This window comes from Schistocerca cancellata, chromosome 11, assembly GCF_023864275.1.
Source record: "Schistocerca cancellata isolate TAMUIC-IGC-003103 chromosome 11, iqSchCanc2.1, whole genome shotgun sequence".
In the NCBI taxonomy this organism is placed as follows: domain Eukaryota; kingdom Metazoa; phylum Arthropoda; class Insecta; order Orthoptera; family Acrididae; genus Schistocerca; species Schistocerca cancellata.
The window spans coordinates 57130826-57147922 of record NC_064636.1 but is presented as its reverse complement, the minus strand read 5'-3'; the positions used below and the strand labels follow the sequence as shown (position 1 = coordinate 57147922).

General features: G+C 43.9%; 4 non-coding genes across 4 annotated transcripts; all 4 read left to right on the top strand.

Moving 5' to 3' along the window:
• The first annotated feature begins 13934 nt into the window (after positions 1–13934).
• Trnap-ugg (transfer RNA proline (anticodon UGG)) lies at positions 13935–14009 on the top strand. The gene has a single exon. It is a non-coding gene; the product is annotated as a tRNA-Pro (tRNA).
• A 226-nt stretch (positions 14010–14235) lies between these two features.
• Trnap-cgg (transfer RNA proline (anticodon CGG)) lies at positions 14236–14310 on the top strand. Its single transcript has one exon. It is a non-coding gene; the product is annotated as a tRNA-Pro (tRNA).
• A 226-nt stretch (positions 14311–14536) lies between these two features.
• Positions 14537–14611, top strand: Trnap-cgg (transfer RNA proline (anticodon CGG)). The gene has a single exon. It is a non-coding gene; the product is annotated as a tRNA-Pro (tRNA).
• Positions 14612–14837: 226 nt separating this feature from the next.
• Trnap-cgg (transfer RNA proline (anticodon CGG)) lies at positions 14838–14912 on the top strand. The gene has a single exon. It is a non-coding gene; the product is annotated as a tRNA-Pro (tRNA).
• Positions 14913–17097: the final 2185 nt, after the last annotated feature.

Here is a 17097-nt window from a genome sequence, read left to right as displayed (position 1 = left end):
TGGACGTACCGCTGAATTGCTCAACACGTGGGGCGTGAGGTCTCCACAGTACATCGGTGTTGTCGCCAGTGGTCGGCGGAAGGTGCACGTGCCCGTCGACCTGGGACCGGACCGCAGTGACGCACGGATGCACGCCAAGACCGTAGGATCCTACACAGTGCCGTAGGGGACCGCACCGCCACTTCCCAGCAAATTAGGGACACTGTTGCTCCTGGGGTATCGGCGAGGACCATTCGCAACCGTCTCCATGAAGCTGGGCTACGGTCCCGCACACCGTTAGGCCGTCTTCCGCTCACGCCCCAACATCGTGCAGCCCGCCTCCAGTGGTGTCGCGACAGGCGTGAATGGAGGGACGAATGGAGACGTGTCGTCTTCAGCGATGAGTCGCTTCTGCCTTGGCGCCAATGATGGTCGTATGCGTGTTTGGCGCCGTGCAGGTGAGCGCCACAATCAGGACTGCATACGACCGAGGCACACAGGGCCAACACCAGGCATCATGGTGTGGGGAGCGATCTCCTACACTGGCCGTACACCACTGGTGATCGTCGAGGGGACACTGAATAGTGCACGGTACATCCAAACCGTCATCGAACCCATCGTTCTACCATTCCTAGACCGGCAAGGGAACTTGCTGTTCCAACAGGACAATGCACGTCCGCATGTATCCCATGCCACCCAACGTGCTCTAGAAGGTGTAAGTCAACTACCCTGGCCAGCAAGATCTCCGGATCTGTCCCCCATTGAGCATGTTTGGGACTGGATGAAGCGTCGTCTCACGCGGTCTGCACGTCCAGCACGAACGCTGGTCCAACTGAGGCGTCAGGTGGAAATGGCATGGCAAGCCGTTCCACAGGACTACATCCAGCGTCTCTACGATCGTCTCCATGGGAGAATAGCAGCCTGCATTGCTGCGAAAGGTGGATATTCACTGTACTAGTGCCGACATTGTGCATGCTCTGTTGCCTGTGTCTATGTGCCTGTGGTTCTGTCAGTGTGATCATGTGATGTATCTGACCCCAGGAATGTGTCAATAAAGTTTCCCCTTCGTGGGACAATGAATTCACGGTGTTCTTATTTCAATTTCCAGGAGTGTATAATCTCAAACTGTGTTTGTGTTTTATTTCATACCTCTCTCATTATAGTCCAAGTATTACACTTATCAGTATCATCATTTTCAATGCTACGCCTATAACGGTTCTGCAACAGACAGTTGCCCCAAACTTCTCCTCACCAGACATTGACAAAATGAATGGTGAAGTTACTCTTTATGGGTAAAGTATATGTAGCTGATTTCTATGAGTAGACAATATAGCTCAGTTGGTTAAGTGATGGAGCTATAGTGGTTACACATACTATTACCATCTTTACAAGTGTATCTTTCTATACTGTATTTGCCAACTCCTTGTCAGTACCTGGTGTAGTTAGTATCATGAAAGGGTGGGTGAAACATCCTCAACACAAGGACTGCCTATGTTGTTGGTGACTGATCCTGTGAAGATGCAAAAGAAGACTTGAAGAAGAAGAGGAAGGATGGAATACTCCTTACTGATAACGTATACAGAATTCTTGTAGGTCCATCCAATTGTGGCAAGTCTAATGTCCTCATGATGCTTCTAACACATCTAGATGGAGTCTAATTTGAACATATTTGTGTATTCTCATAAACACTGTTTCAGCCCAAGTATCAGCTATTACAGGAAATATTGCATGGTGTAAAAGATGTTACACACACAACGTTCAGTGAAAGTGGTGATATAACCACCATATGAAAAAGAAAGCAGTGTCTTCATATTTGACGATGTTGCTGTGGAATACCAAGGCCAAATTCGAAAATATTTCTGTTTCGGTCGTCATACGGGTATTCAGGTAGTTTATCTAAGCCAGACATATTCCAGAATCCAGAAACAGTTGGTTAGGGATAATGAAAACCTATTTATAGCCTTGAAACAAGACAATCTGAATTTACGTTTACGTTTACTAGGCACATGTAGGAACTGACATATCGTTCGATGATTTTGTAAAGATATGTGCTGATGGCTGGAATCATTCACAGTATTGGTTTCTCGTTATCGATAAAACAAGGAAACTGGATGATGTTAGGTACAGGCGAAACTTTCTAGAGTTTTTGTATATATACAGCCTGGTAAGAGAGGTGAGTACTTCAGTATACGCTGCACCATGGACAAATTCGCGCCCATGTCTAGCTCTCAACACGAGAGAATGGGTGTACACAGACAGAACATTCGCTTGTGCATGGATGGGAAAATTCAGTCTATTCTGTATAATGTTGGAGGTATGTGCAGGAAGCTAGAGATGTGTTACCAGACTCTTCTGAGAATGGTCAATGCTTTAAATGAGTTACTTAATGAAATTGGTAAGAAAGTAACCTATTGAGGGGAAAATAGATGTAGAGGTGCTTGTTGTTGAGAAGGGGAAGCAGGCACATAAGAAGAAGAAGGAGATCGGATATATATAGCCTCACTCTGTGGAGACGTCTGATTACTACACACCGAGTTGTCAATCAAGCAGAAAGCGGTTCGAGAGAAATTACAGTTGTTAAGGTTAGGCCACACGGATCAATAGCAAACACTAAGAGAGACCTTTAAGCTGGTTACTGAATCTCTCGGACAGCTCTCAGCAGAAACAAAACCACACGATAACGATCGTGTTACCATTGGCGCATTCATTAACCGTCACATCCCTGGTCAGATACAGGGTGGCGCACGAAATGTATTACCACTTGTTTATTTCACAATTTACGACGCACATTAGATATCCCACTGGGATCTCTACAGCAGTACCAGCAGAGCTTTCAAAAACAAATGTGTTACGAAATGACGTGCAATTCACGATACTGCCGCTAGGAGACTAGTAAGCAGCAATGGCTGACAATAGAAGACTGACGACACAGCAACGATCGGCAATTGTGTACTTTTTCATGAAACGAAATGCCTTGTTGTGACTCAGAGTCGTTTTCGACAACAGTTTAACACACGATGGCTCCCTTGCAAGAAGACCATCCACAGGTTGTACAATAAATTTGTACAGGAAGGAACAGTATTGGAAGCGAAGCGACCTCGGCCTAAGCCCGTTTGTTCGCCGGAGAATATTGAAGCGGTACGAGTTGCTGTACAGAGAAGTCCCAGGAAATCATGTAGAAAGGCAGCAGTGCAACTGGGAATATCCAGACGCTCCGTTCAACGCATTCTTAAAAGTGACCTCCATATGTACCCGTACAAGATGACCTGTGCACAGAAGCTCACTGAAGAACACAAGCAGCAGAGACTACTGTTTGCTCAGTGGGCGGAGGATAGGGAAGAAATTCTGAACAACGTTTGGTTTTCAGAGGAGGCGCATTTTCATTTAAACGGTGTGGTTAACAAACAAAATGTACGCTTTTCGGCCACTGAAAACCCACAAGTGCTCCACGAACGACAACATTATGCGCCGAGGATTACAGCGTGGGCAGCAATTTCGAGTCACAGATTTATTGGAGCCTTTTTCTTTGAAGAAACTGTGAACAGAGAGCGTTATTTGAGCATGCTTCGCAATAGCTTCATTCCACAGCTTCTTGCTATTGCCTTGCCCTTCAACACGCAGTGGTTCATGCAAGATGGAGCATTTTGACATGCGGATCATTTAACTCAGGTTTCCAGGTTGCTTCAATGACGGACAAAATTGGCCCCCCAATAGTCCAGACCTCAATCCACGTGACTTTTTTCTTTGGGGGTACCTAAAGGAAAAAATTTTCCCAAATGTCCAGGCTACGAACTGCTCACCGTAAACCCAGGCACTTCTTCCGCTATGTGGACGACACTTTCGTGATCTGGCAGCATGGCAGGCAGGCACTGGAGGAGTTTATGGACCACTTAAACGGCATACATGAAAATATCACCTTCACGATGGAAGTAGAAGAGAATGGCTGTATTCCATTCCTGGACATACTGATCAGGAAGAAAGCGGATGGCAGGCTGGGTCATTCAGTATATAGAAAAAAGACGCACACAGACCTGTACCTCCATGCAACCAGCTGCCACCATCCGGCGCAACGCCAGTCAGTACTGACCACCTTGGTACATAGGGCGCACGTCATTTGTGACAAAGAAAGCCTCTCAGACGAATTACACCACCTAAGAGAGGTATTTCGGAAAAACGGGTACAGTGAAACACAGATTGACAGGGCCTTCAAGAGGAGACAGGCTGACAAATGTGAGGAAGAGGAAGTGAACAAGAGACTCGCCTTTCTCCCATATTTGGGGCCCACATCGGCCAAAATCGGGAGGCTATTAAGAAAATCTAACATAAATACCGTCTTCCGACCACCGCCGAAGACGAAAGAGCTGCTGGGCTCAGCTAAAGACCCACTCAAACTAAACACACCTGGTATATACAACATTGCCTGCGAATGTGGTGTGCAGTACATTGGTCAAACGCAGCGCTGCATCTCTAAAAGGTGCGAAGAACACATCAGGCATGTTCGACTTGGACAGATAGAGAAATCTGCTATAGCGGAACATAGCATCAAAGAAAACCACACCTTTGACTTCGAAAACACCAGGGTGCTGTGCCGAGCCGGGAGCTATTGGGATAGCGTCATTAAAGAATCAATAGAAATACGGGTCCACGAGAATCTTGTGAACAGGGACGAAGGCTATCAACTGAGCGCGGCCTGGAATCCAGCATTAGCCGCAATACGCCAGGAACGCAACAAGAACCGTCCAGCTCACGAGACGCGATCACAATGCTCTGACGGAGACACGAACGGCGCACCCGCTTCCCCCTCCACCTCGCCCGCCGGCTCCTCTGGACCCAGCCTCCCGCGGCCAGGTGGTGGGGGGCACACCGCAGGTATAAAGGGACCGGCATCCGCAAAGTCTCGGCACTTCGCCAGAAGATGATGAGTATGTCACTCGTCGAAACGTCGCAGTTTGAAGACACCGCCACCCGGCTGGAAGCCCGAGAACTCTTCGCCAGCAATAAAGTTTATATTCAAAAACAAAATGGTAACACATTTCGTGCGCCATTGTGTATTTGAACATTTGGCATTAGCAGGGAAAGTGTACATTTTGGGCAGGCATACTATAAATGTAACTGATGACACAATAGAGATTGGTGATAGGCGGTTTGAGAGAACATCTGGCTTAGTAAATCTTATTTTCCTAAGATCTGCCAAAAAGACGTATAAATTATTCAGTTAATGACAGGGAAATATACAGTGAAATACTGCATTTGACTGATGTACGCAAGATCGCAAAAAGCCTGAGCAACAAGATATATAAAACTGTTATAAAACCAATACTTTATGGCGAAAACAACAACAACCACAGCAGCAGCGGCGATGGTATTAACACTAAGCATAAAGCAGTGAACAATCAAATCCGCAGTATATATATTACTACCACCCCAACGGCCTAGTGGATCAACTATGGCTGCTCATGGCATCGGCTGCTGCAGCTCATTCGAATGAGGCTGTTTCAATAATCTCTGAGTTTAGAGAGAGCTGTTTCATCGAATAAGTGTGGCGACGGTAGTTCGAGAACTGCACAAGCCAGCATGCAAAACATATCCTCACAGGCATGTTATGATTAAAGGTTTGGATAAGCTATGGCAGGATGATCTTGTAGATATAAGGGAATATTCACATGAGAATAATGGATTTAAATAAATTTTAATGGTTATTGATACATACTCCAAATTTGCTGGACATTAGCTGGTAAAACAAAAACGGGTGGATGAGTCTGAGCGTCTGCTACAGACAGGGAAGAATCGGTGCCCAGACAACCTCCAAACCGATCATGGTGTAGAGTTTTACAATAGGTGTTTCAAGACCGTAATGCAGCGGTATGTAATATATCACTATACTCATCATTCATCCACCTGAAGGCAAGTATTGTGGAGCGTCTAGATAGAACAGTCGAATTTGGATGCATTTTAACCTTTGCAGCTCATACAAGTGGACAGATATTCTCCCAGGAATAATTGCTCAGTATAATCGAACTAAACATAGCACAATAAAATGAGACTAATTGATGTCTGAGATAATGGATTCATGGATATGGTGTACTATCACACTAAAATGCTGGAGCCACACAGACAGAAATTTAATGTATGTGATTTGGTACATATCTCAAAACACAAGCTAGCATTTGGGAAATCATACCTACCGAACTGGCCAAGAGAGACATTTACAGTTTCAAAGGTGCAAAGAACGAATCCTAGAACTTATATCCGGAAGGATAGTAAAGGCGAAGATATTGCAAGTTGCTTCTACACCACATAATTGCAGAAAAGCTCAGAACCCAATATGCTTCTCGTGGAGAGAGGCATAAGATGTTGGGAAAATAGAGCACTAGTCAAATGTCTTGGTTTTACTGCAGCACAAAACAGCTGGATTGATGTTAACGATTTGCTATATAATGGGGCGCACGGTCCACAACTACCGCAGTACAGCGTAACATGCTTGCTCAGAGACGCATTAAGGGAGGTGGTGGTATTCTAGACAAATTGCCAGTGTAATTATGCATTCCAGGATATAACTACTGTGCACCTGGAACAAAGCTTCAGAAACGCTTGGCACGATGTGATAAGGGGGTTGATTTGTCCAACGAAGTGTGTCTTTAATACGACATTGCATACGCTGCCAATAAAGATCTCTCACATCATCTCATTGCAGGTAGGTTTTATGTTAATAAGACTAGGGCGATATGCAGAAGAAAGGATACTGGTATAGGTCAATGCATTGCAGCATTTGCAATTGATAAAACCGTGTGTGGAAAAATTACTCCTAGATGAATTTCAAGTGAGTTATGAAAGCTGTACATTGTACACCAAACAAGAAGAAGAAGAGGGGTGTGAAGCAGAGCTGTCTGAAGAATTGTATCCTGACAGCGATGTATGCAGCTAAAAACATTCTGAAGCAGAAAGGTGTGGCAAGAAGAAGAAGATGATCAGTTAAAGCACCTCGAGTTCTACCAATACCCAAGATGTCTGGTGGTTTTCTCCCATTCCTCATCCCAGCCCTCTCCGCACTCTGGCAGTTGGGTCCCTCGCTGGTGGTGCTGCAGCCACTGCTCGAACAGTGAAGAAAACGTAAAACTCGGAAGCACAGTTACAACAGACAAGAAGATGTAACCGCATGACGGAAGCTGCAGCCATCGGAAAAGAACTATACTTGAAACCGTACAGGAAAGGGCTTGGTCTGTTAATAAATTTTAAAAAAAATCACATTAACGGTCCTACAAGACTGAACACTCACAAATACTGATCTTCTTAAGTTTATTAGAAAAAAATTCAACATTCCATGATTCCGTGGTGTGCTTACACTGGATACATTACCGATGACTATGTGGAAAACTGGTGACTGTGGTATTGTGAATTTCGATGTTGCTGAAGGGCCCAGCAGCCACTGGGTGTCATATGTTATGAAAAATGAGGATACTGTCTACTGTTTCAATTCATTTGGTGACCTGCAACCGCCAGAAGAATTACAATGATACTTCACTCGCAGAAGTCGTGTGATCTACAATTTTCGGCGCTATCAGAACTATAATACATACTTATGCAGACATCAATGCATTTTGTTTCTCTTGACCTTTACAAAGAAGAAGAAGAAGAATCAGAATATATAAGGAGGAGCCTTAAACATTCCTTCATCAGTTGAGGTTCAGATGCAACATCGTACACTTTGATGTTAAAAGAACGATCATCTGTATTGTATGCAAATTACTTCCCACCAATTGATTTAAGGCATCGGTGAATGGAATATTGCACTGATTGGACTGGAGACATACAACAGTACCCGAAATATCACCGAGACTAACAACAAAGTGCATCTGAAAATTAATGGTGGAAAAAGACATCGTGGAAATAAAACCCTTTTTCTCCAGGTTGGGGGTTGAGCGTGGAGCTAACAACCTCACCTAGTAAAACCAGTCGTGTTACGAAAGCTAGAGAGAAGCCTCAGATACAGAACAGACACCTAATACAACGAACTAAGCATAGAAAAGGACTACGATTTCGAACATGGAATGTACAGTCTATGTACAAACCTGGGGAGGCAATAACTTTAGTTAGAGAATTGGAAAAGCAGAAAATGTAGGTGGTGGCTCTGCAGGAAGTTCGATGTGAAAGTACAGGGACAAGAAACATAGAAAATTACGCAATATTCTATGGGAAAGCAGTCAGGCACAGTTTTAGAACTGAATTCTGTGTTAACGAAGGCCTTGTACCAATGGTAAAGATTTTTACGGCAGTGAACCCAAGAAACTCAGTTCTAACCTTATCAGTGAAACACCACCAACTTACCTTTGTGAACTGTCATGCGCCAACAGAAGAAAGTGAAAATCAAGTAAAGGATATATTCTACACAGAGGTGGAAGTTGTTATGGATTCCATTACTAAAAACAGCTGCAGAATTCTCATCGGCGATTTTAATGCCAGGATTGGAAAGGAGACCAGATTTACTCCCACAATAGGCCTTCATAGTCTGCATGAAAATAGCAACGACAAAGGAATAAGGCTAATTAGCTTTGCTACACCCAAGGGCATGTTTACAAGTAGCGCTAACTACCCACATAGACAGGTGCACAAAGGAACATGGATATCCCCAAATGGAAAAACAGTCAACAAAATAGACCTCATAACAACGCAGAAACCAGGAATTGGATTATGGATGTAAGAAATTCCCGTGGGGCTGAGTGTGGTTCTGACCATTTCTTGGTTAAAAGTCAACTCAGAGTCACCCTGAAACCAAACCAAAGAGGTAAACTAAAGAAAGTGGCACGTTTGGAAATAGAAAAAGTAGCACAGGAAGAAACCAGAAATGAACTTCAAGTTGAGATCAGGAATCGTTTTACAGTACTGCCAGAAACAGAGAACTCAGATGTAAATCAGCAATGGGAAGAAATTATAAATGTGGTTACAAAGGCTGCAAGAGTAGTCATTGGAAAAAGACTGGTGAGGAAGAAGAAATGGTTCAATGTTGGCGGTCAACAGGAGCAAAGAAGCCTGTGACGTGGTTACAGTCAGCAACTGATCAGAGCAGGAAGGCAGAATTTGACAGAGTCCAAAGAGAAAGACAAGCGGTAATGTGGAGAGAAAAAAGGAGGAAGTTCGTGAGTGGGGTTATTACAGAAGAAGAGTTCCAGGGGAGGAGGATGAAGAAGACGTACAGAAAGGACAAATATCTGAGGAAAACCTATAACCTCACAGATAAATTCATAAAAGATGCCAAAGGAGAGATCCTGACAAATGAATATCAAATTGCAAAGAGCTGGAAAGAATATTTCAGTGACTTGTTAAATTATGAAGAACCAACGACACTCTTTAACTCCCCCTACCACAGACCATGAATACCTACCACCAACTGTAGAAGAGATCAGGAAGCACATAAAACGGCTTAAAAAGGACAAAAGGACAGAAGCCCAGGAGAAGTGGCATCCATGCTGAAATAATTCAGGAAAGGGGTGAATACTTTGTCCCAAGGATTCACAAATTAATAGAGACCATTTGGAACACTGAAAACATTCCAGAAGGCTGGAGGAATGCACTAATCTGTCCCATCCACAAGAAGAAAGACCGAATGGCATGTGAAAACTACCGTGGTATCACTCTGCTCAATATTTGTTATAAGATATTCTCAAACTGTCTTCTAGATCGAATCCAACCGTTTGCAGACAACATTACTGGAGAATATCAAGGAGGATTTCGTTATCAGAGATCTATTATCGACCAAATCTTTGTCTTACGCCAGATCCTAGAAAAAAGGTGGGAGTTTGGCCAAGAACTACACATGCTGTTTGTCGACTTCAGAAAAGCATGTGACTGCATTCATCGGGAAAGTATGCTGAGGTGTTTGGAAGAGTTCGGTTTTGCCAAGAAACTAGAAAGTCTCTCGAAGACCTGCGTGATGGATACTACATCGAAGGTAAAATTTGTAAATAAGGCGACTGAAACATTCAAAATAAAAACTGGGCTATGGCAGGGCGATGGACTATCACCTGTCCTTTTCAATCTCGCATTAGAGAAGGTAATGCGAGAGATGGCATCTAATGAACTCACAGGAGTCCAGACAGGGCATGCAAACATCAAGTACCTCGGATATGACGATGATAGAGTGCTACTATCTGGGTGGCTAGAAGAATCAGGGGAAATAGCTGACATTCTGGAAACAACAGCGAGGAAAATTGGACTTCAAATCAATCATGTCAAGACGGAATATATGGTTCTACACCGTAGACATAATGAAGCTCAAGAACCATTTCCACCCTTACAGACAACTGAAGGTTCTTATCGAGGGAGTTCAAATACCTGGGCGAAGTACTCAGCGATGAACCATCCAGTAAAATGGAAATACAGGTAAGACTACAGGTAGGTAATCGCTGTTACCACAGTCTTAATACTCTCCTCAAAACCAGAAGTCTGTCAAGACATTTCAAAATAAACATCTACAAAACACTCCTACAGCCGTATATGGATGTGCCACTCTGGAGTAAAACCAAGCAAGATCTGAACAGACTGATGATATTTGAAAGGAAAGTCCTTCGGAAGAGTTTTGGACCAGTTTACGATAATGAGAGTGAAAAATGGAGGATTCGTCACAATACAGAGTTGTATGATATTTACAAAGAGCAGAAAATCGTGACTATAATGAAGTCATGACGACTCCAGTTGGCAGGGCATTTTGCTCGAATGCAGGAGAACCAATGGCCGAAAACGGTACTCAACACCAAGCCAACTGGCAGAAGGCCCATAGGAAGACCTAGAACTCGATGGAGTGACTGTGTATCCAAAGACCTTCACAGAGTGAGACTGCTGGAAGGATGGCAGAAAGGAGCCGAAGACAGGCTGAAGTGGAGGCAATCTCTCAAAGCAGAGTGCGGTCCATTGGGTCTGATCGCATAAGTATGTAAGTAAGGAAATAGAACTGGGTGCATAGGATATAGACGATTTAAACGGAGTCTTAAAACAGTCTGGAAAAAGGTACTGAGCTACATCCAAAAATCAAAACACGTAAATCTGAAATAATGACTGTAAATGCAACGATTTTCTTTAACCACAAAGGTTCAATAGGGTGCCTAGTGGGTTACACGAAAGTACAGGTTTTGAAGAAGGATCCTGGTAAATTTTACAAGTCAGATCAGACTGTGGACATACTGTCTGTCAGCGCAATCAAAGTCGAGTGTGATATTGTGACGAACTCCTATCTCAACGACAGTCTGATTCATACTATTTACGGATTGTTCCATCAGTTACAACAGGGTTTAATATTGTTGAGAGTCCTACCAATGCATTGTACCTTCCAGTGGCAGTTCAGAAATTGGACTATTTGGAGTTGCGCATTGTGGACCAGAGTAATCAACCTGTTGACTTTTGTGGTGAGGAAATCATTGTACGACTACATCTAAGGCAGGATGGGCGTACTGTATAAAACCAGTGCATGCAATCCGCAGCACATCACTTTGCTGCCAAACTGGGAAGTGATAACATGTGTGAACTACGAGGTTCTTAAATCAGTTGGCTTGAAACCTCGCAATGACGTCTTCGCTCAATATAATCAGTTCAGCAGAGTATCATAAGTGAATTATACATCTGAAATACTTCTCGCATAAACCTTGTGCTTCAACCACATTTAACAAGAACGATGAAATTAGGATTGCCATCCAGCGCCAACACGAACTGCCGCTTCCATGCAAGAGTTTCATATATTTGGAGGGGCCATTCAAGAAAACGGACAGCAGCAATGCAGTGGGATCCAAACTTACACATAACACTTTAGCATTCCAGTTTCAAGAGATACGCTATGAACTCAGTGGGTCTGAGATCGACTATACATGCAATGTTGGCATAACATCAACTCTTAAAACACATGTCACTTCATTACGTACGGTTTTGAATGGTTTACATAATGTGGGATGGTTCATAGACGATCCAGAGAATAGAACAATTGCCGAGTACAAGCGATTTACTGCATGCATACCTCTAAAACTGCTTATGGACTGCTTTGAGGACATGAGGCAGATTATTATGAATGCTAAACAGGAACTCATTCTGATACGGAGTACGACGGATAATAACTCACACATGCAAGGAGCTCAAGAGGAGAATATGATCACAGCGGGAAGATAATATGGAAAATCCCACACATCAGGGTATCAGACAAGGGGCATTTGAAGCTTTTAAAAGTCCTGAATTCCGGTACATTTTAATGACTAACATTTCCCTCGTGGGAGGTCTTCGAGTACCCAGTGCTACCAACTGAAAGCAGACGAAAGCTTTTCCAGGAAAACGTCAACGACAACAGTCAGCTTCTACGTATCGATGACTTGTAGATGTTGTTGTTGTTGTTGTTGTTGTGGTCTTCAGTCCTGAGACTGGTTTGATGCAGCTCTCCATGCTACTCTATCCTGTACAAGCCTCTTCATCTCCCAATACCTACCGCAATCTACATCCTTCTGAATCTGCTTGGTGTATTCATCTCTTGGTCTCCCTCTACGATATCTACCCTCCACGCTGCCCTCCAATACTAAATTCGTGATCCCTTCATGCCTCAGAACATGTCCTACCAACCGATCCCTTCTTCTACTCAAGTTGTGCCACAAACTTCTCTTCTCCCCAATCCTATTCAATACTTCCTCATTAGTTATGTGATCTACCCATCTAATCTTCAGCATTCTTCTGTTGCACCACATTTCGAAAGCTTCTATTCTCTTCTTGTCCAAACTAGTTATTGTCCATGTTTCACTTCCATACATGGCTACACTCCATAGAAATACTTTCAGAAATGACTTCCTGACACTTAAATCTATACTTGATGTTAACAAATTTTTCTTCTTCAGAAACGCTTTCCTTGCCATTGCCAGTCTACATTTTATATCCTCTCTACTTCGACCATCATCAGTTATTTTGCTCCCCAAATAACAAAACTCCTTTACTACTTTAAGTGTCTCATTTCCTAATCTAATTCCCTCAGCATCACCTGACTTAATTCGACTACATTCCATTATCCTCGTTTTGCTTTTGTTGATGTTCATCTTATATCCTCATTTCAAGACACTATCTATTCCGTTCAACTACTCTTCCAAGTCCTTTGCTGTCTCTGACAGTATTACAATGTCATCGGCGAACCACAAAGTTCCTATTTTCTTCTCCACGGATTTTAATACCTACTCCGAATTTTTCTTTTGTTTCCTTCACTGCTTGCTCAATATACAGATTGTATAATATCAGGGATAGACTACAGCCCTGTCTCACTCCCTTCCCAACCACTGCTTCCCTTTCATGCCCCTCGATTCTTATAAGTGCCATCTGGTTTCTGTACAAACTGTAAATAGCCTTTTGTTCTTTGTATTTTACCCCTGCCACCTTCAGAATTTGAACGAGAGTATTCCAGTCAACATTGTCAAAAGCTTTCTCTAAGTCTACAAATGCTAGAAACGTAGAATGAGATTTTCACTCTGCAGCGGAGTGTGCGCTGATATGAAACTTCCTGGCAGATTAAAACTTTACAGAAGCTCTCCTGCAAACGAGTTCGAGTCTCGGTCGGGCACACAGTTTTAATCTGCCAGGAAGTTTCATATCAGCGCACACTCCACTGCAGAGTGAAAATCTCATTCTGGAAACATCCCCCAGGCTGTGGCTAAGCCATGTCTCCGCAATATCCTTTCTTTCAGGAGTGCTAGTTCTGCAAGGTTCGCAGGAGAGCTTCTGTAAAGTTTTAATCTGCCAGGAAGTTTCATATCAGCGCACACTCCGCTGCAGAGTGAAAATCTCATTCTGGAAACATCCCCCAGGCTGTGGCTAAGCCATGTCTCCGCAATATCCTTTCTTTCAGGAGTGCTAGTTCTGCAAGGTTCGCAGGAGAGCTTCTGTAAAGTTTGGAAGGTAGGAGACGAGGTACTGGCAGAAGTAAAGCTGTGAGTACCGGGCGTGAGTCGTGCTTCGGTAGCTCAGTTGGTAGAGCACTTGCCCGTGGAAGGCAAAGGTCCCGAGTTCGAGTCTCGGTCGGGCACACAGTTTTAATCTGCCAGGAAGTTTCATATCAGCGCACACTCCGCTGCAGAGTGAAAATCTCATTCTGGAAACATCCCCCAGGCTGTGGCTAAGCCATGTCTCCGCAATATCCTTTCTTTCAGGAGTGCTAGTTCTGCAAGGTTCGCAGAAGAGCTTCTGTAAAGTTTGGAAGGTAGGAGACGAGGTACTGGCAGAAGTAAAGCTGTGAGCACCGGGCGTGAGTCGTGCTTCGGTAGCTCAGTTGGTAGAGCACTTGCCCGCGGAAGGCAAAGGTCCCGAGTTCGAGTCTCGGTCGGGCACACAGTTTTAATCTGCCAGGAAGTTTCATATCAGCGCACACTCCGCTGCAGAGTGAAAATCTCATTCTGGAAACATCCCCCAGGCTGTGGCTAAGCCATGTCTCCGCAATATCCTTTCTTTCAGGAGTGCTAGTTCTGCAAGGTTCGCAGGAGAGCTTCTGTAAAGTTTGGAAGGTAGGAGACGAGGTACTGGCAGAAGTAAAGCTGTGAGTACCGGGCGTGAGTCGTGCTTCGGTAGCTCAGTTGGTAGAGCACTTGCCCGCGGAAGGCAAAGGTCCCGAGTTCGAGTCTCGGTCGGGCACACAGTTTTAATCTGCCAGGAAGTTTCATATCAGCGCACACTCCGCTGCAGAGTGAAAATCTCATTCTGGAAACATCCCCCAGGCTGTGGCTAAGCCATGTCTCCGCAATATCCTTTCTTTCAGGAGTGCTAGTTCTGCAAGGTTCGCAGAAGAGCTTCTGTAAAGTTTGGAAGGTAGGAGACGAGGTACTGGCAGAAGTAAAGCTGTGAGTACCGGGCGTGAGTCGTGCTTCGGTAGCTCAGTTGGTAGAGCACTTGCCCGCGGAAGGCAAAGGTCCCGAGTTCGAGTCTCGGTCGGGCACACAGTTTTAATCTGCAAGGAAGTTTCATATCAGCGCACACTCCGCTGCAGAGTGAAAATCTCATTCTGGAAACATCCCCCAGGCTGTGGCTAAGCCATGTCTCCGCAATATCCTTTCTTTCAGGAGTGCTAGTTCTGCAAGGTTCGCAGGAGAGCTTCTGTAAAGTTTGGAAGGTAGGAGACGAGGTACTGGCAGAAGTAAAGCTGTGAGTACCGGGCGTGAGTCGTGCTTCGGTAGCTCAGTTGGTAGAGCACTTGCCCGCGAAAGGCAAAGGTCCCGAGTTCGAGTCTCGGTCGGGCACACAGTTTTAATCTGCCAGGAAGTTTCGCTAGAAACGTAGGTTTGCCCTTCCTTAATCTAGCTTCTAAGATGAGTTGTAGGGTCAGTTTTGCCTCACGTGTTCCAACATTTCTACGGAATCCAAACTGATCTTCCCCGAGGTCGGCATCTACTAGTTTTTCCATTCTTCTGTAAAGAATTAGCGTTAGTATTTTGCAGCTGTGACTTATTAAACTGATAGTTCGGTAATTTTCACATCTGTCAACACCTGCTTTCTTTGGGATTGGAATTATTATATTCTTCTTGAAGTCTGAGGGTATTTCGCCTGTTTCATACATCTTGCTCACCAGATGGTAGAGTTTTGTCAGGACTGGCTCTCCCAAGGCCGTCTGTAGTTCTAATGGAATGTTGTCTACTCCGGGGGCCTTGTTTCGACTCAGGTTTTTCAGTGCTCTGTCAAACTCTTCACGCAGTATCGTATCTCCCATTTCATCTTCATCTCCTCTTCCATTTTCATAATATTGTCCTCAAGTACATCGCCCTTGTATAGACCTTCTATATACTCCTTCCACCTTTCTGCTTTCCCTTCTTTGCTTAGATCTGGGTTTCCATCTGAGGTCTTGATGTTCATGCAAGTGGTTCTCTTATCTCCAAAGCTCTTTAATTTTCCTGTAGGCAGTATTTATCTTACCCCTAGTGAGATAAGCCTCTACATCCTTACATTTGCCCTCTAGCCATCCCTGCTTAGCCATTTTGCACTTCCTGTCAATCTCATTTTTGAGACGTTTGTATTCCTTTTTGGCTGCTTCATTTACTGAATTTTTCTATTTTCTCCTTTCATCAATTAAATTCAATATATCTTCTGTTACCCAAGGATTTCTACTAGCCCTCGTCTTTTTACCTACTTCATCCTCTGCTGCCTTCACTACTTCATCCCTCAAAGCTACCAATTCTTCTTCTACTGTATTTCTTTCCCCCATTCCTGTCAATTATTCCCTTATGCTCTCCCTGAAACTCTGGTTCTTTCAGTTTATCAAGGTCCCATCTCCTTAAATTCCCACCTTTTTGCAGTTTCTTCAGTTTTATTCTAGATGTTATGCTTCTGAATTTCTTTGTGCAGTCTGTGTATTCTGTGCATGGTTGTGAAGTTAGTGTGCCATTTTTCTCATTGTGATAGCTCTGTACCTAGTCAGTGATGCATGGAAGACTACACAGTCTTCTAACTGTGGAATAATGCTTTTGAAACGAGATGGAATTTCTAGAGAATTAGGAGAAATCTGTGATTTGGGTGGAGGTATCCGTTCTTCCTACTCTGGCAAACGTCGGCTGTCTTGCAAGAACGTACATAACATATATAAAAGACGCGAGGGTTTTTCAGTTGTAATTACAAACTTTATTCCTCGACAAATATATGATAACGACGATGTGACGGGAGGGTTTTGCTACTGGGAAGCGATGGTAGGTCATGCGAAATGATAGCCAGCCGGTGCGGGTGTGGACATACCACAATTTTTCGAACAGTATTCACCTATAAATGATAATCACGCTATCTGTAAGGAATATTATGCTGTTGGTACGTAACGTTTGTGTGGTCAGTGTTCTAACACGTGAAAAGAAAATGGGTACGTGCAGTCGTAAGGGAGGTTTAGATTTGATGAGTAAAATTGCGATTTGTGTGCATCAGTAACCTACCGCAAACTCTAGTTTCTTAGCATCCTCCCAACTTTTAGGTATGGTTTGGTTAAACCGTTTTGAGAAATGGGTGTGGTGTACCTCCACATCTGGTTTGAATTTAGGAAACTGTCTCGACAAGCCTGAATTTGATCCCCATTGCATATCAGTTGTCATGTCTTTATTTAATATAATATTTTGGGAAACTGCGACTTTCTCTAGTTTCTCCTGCGTG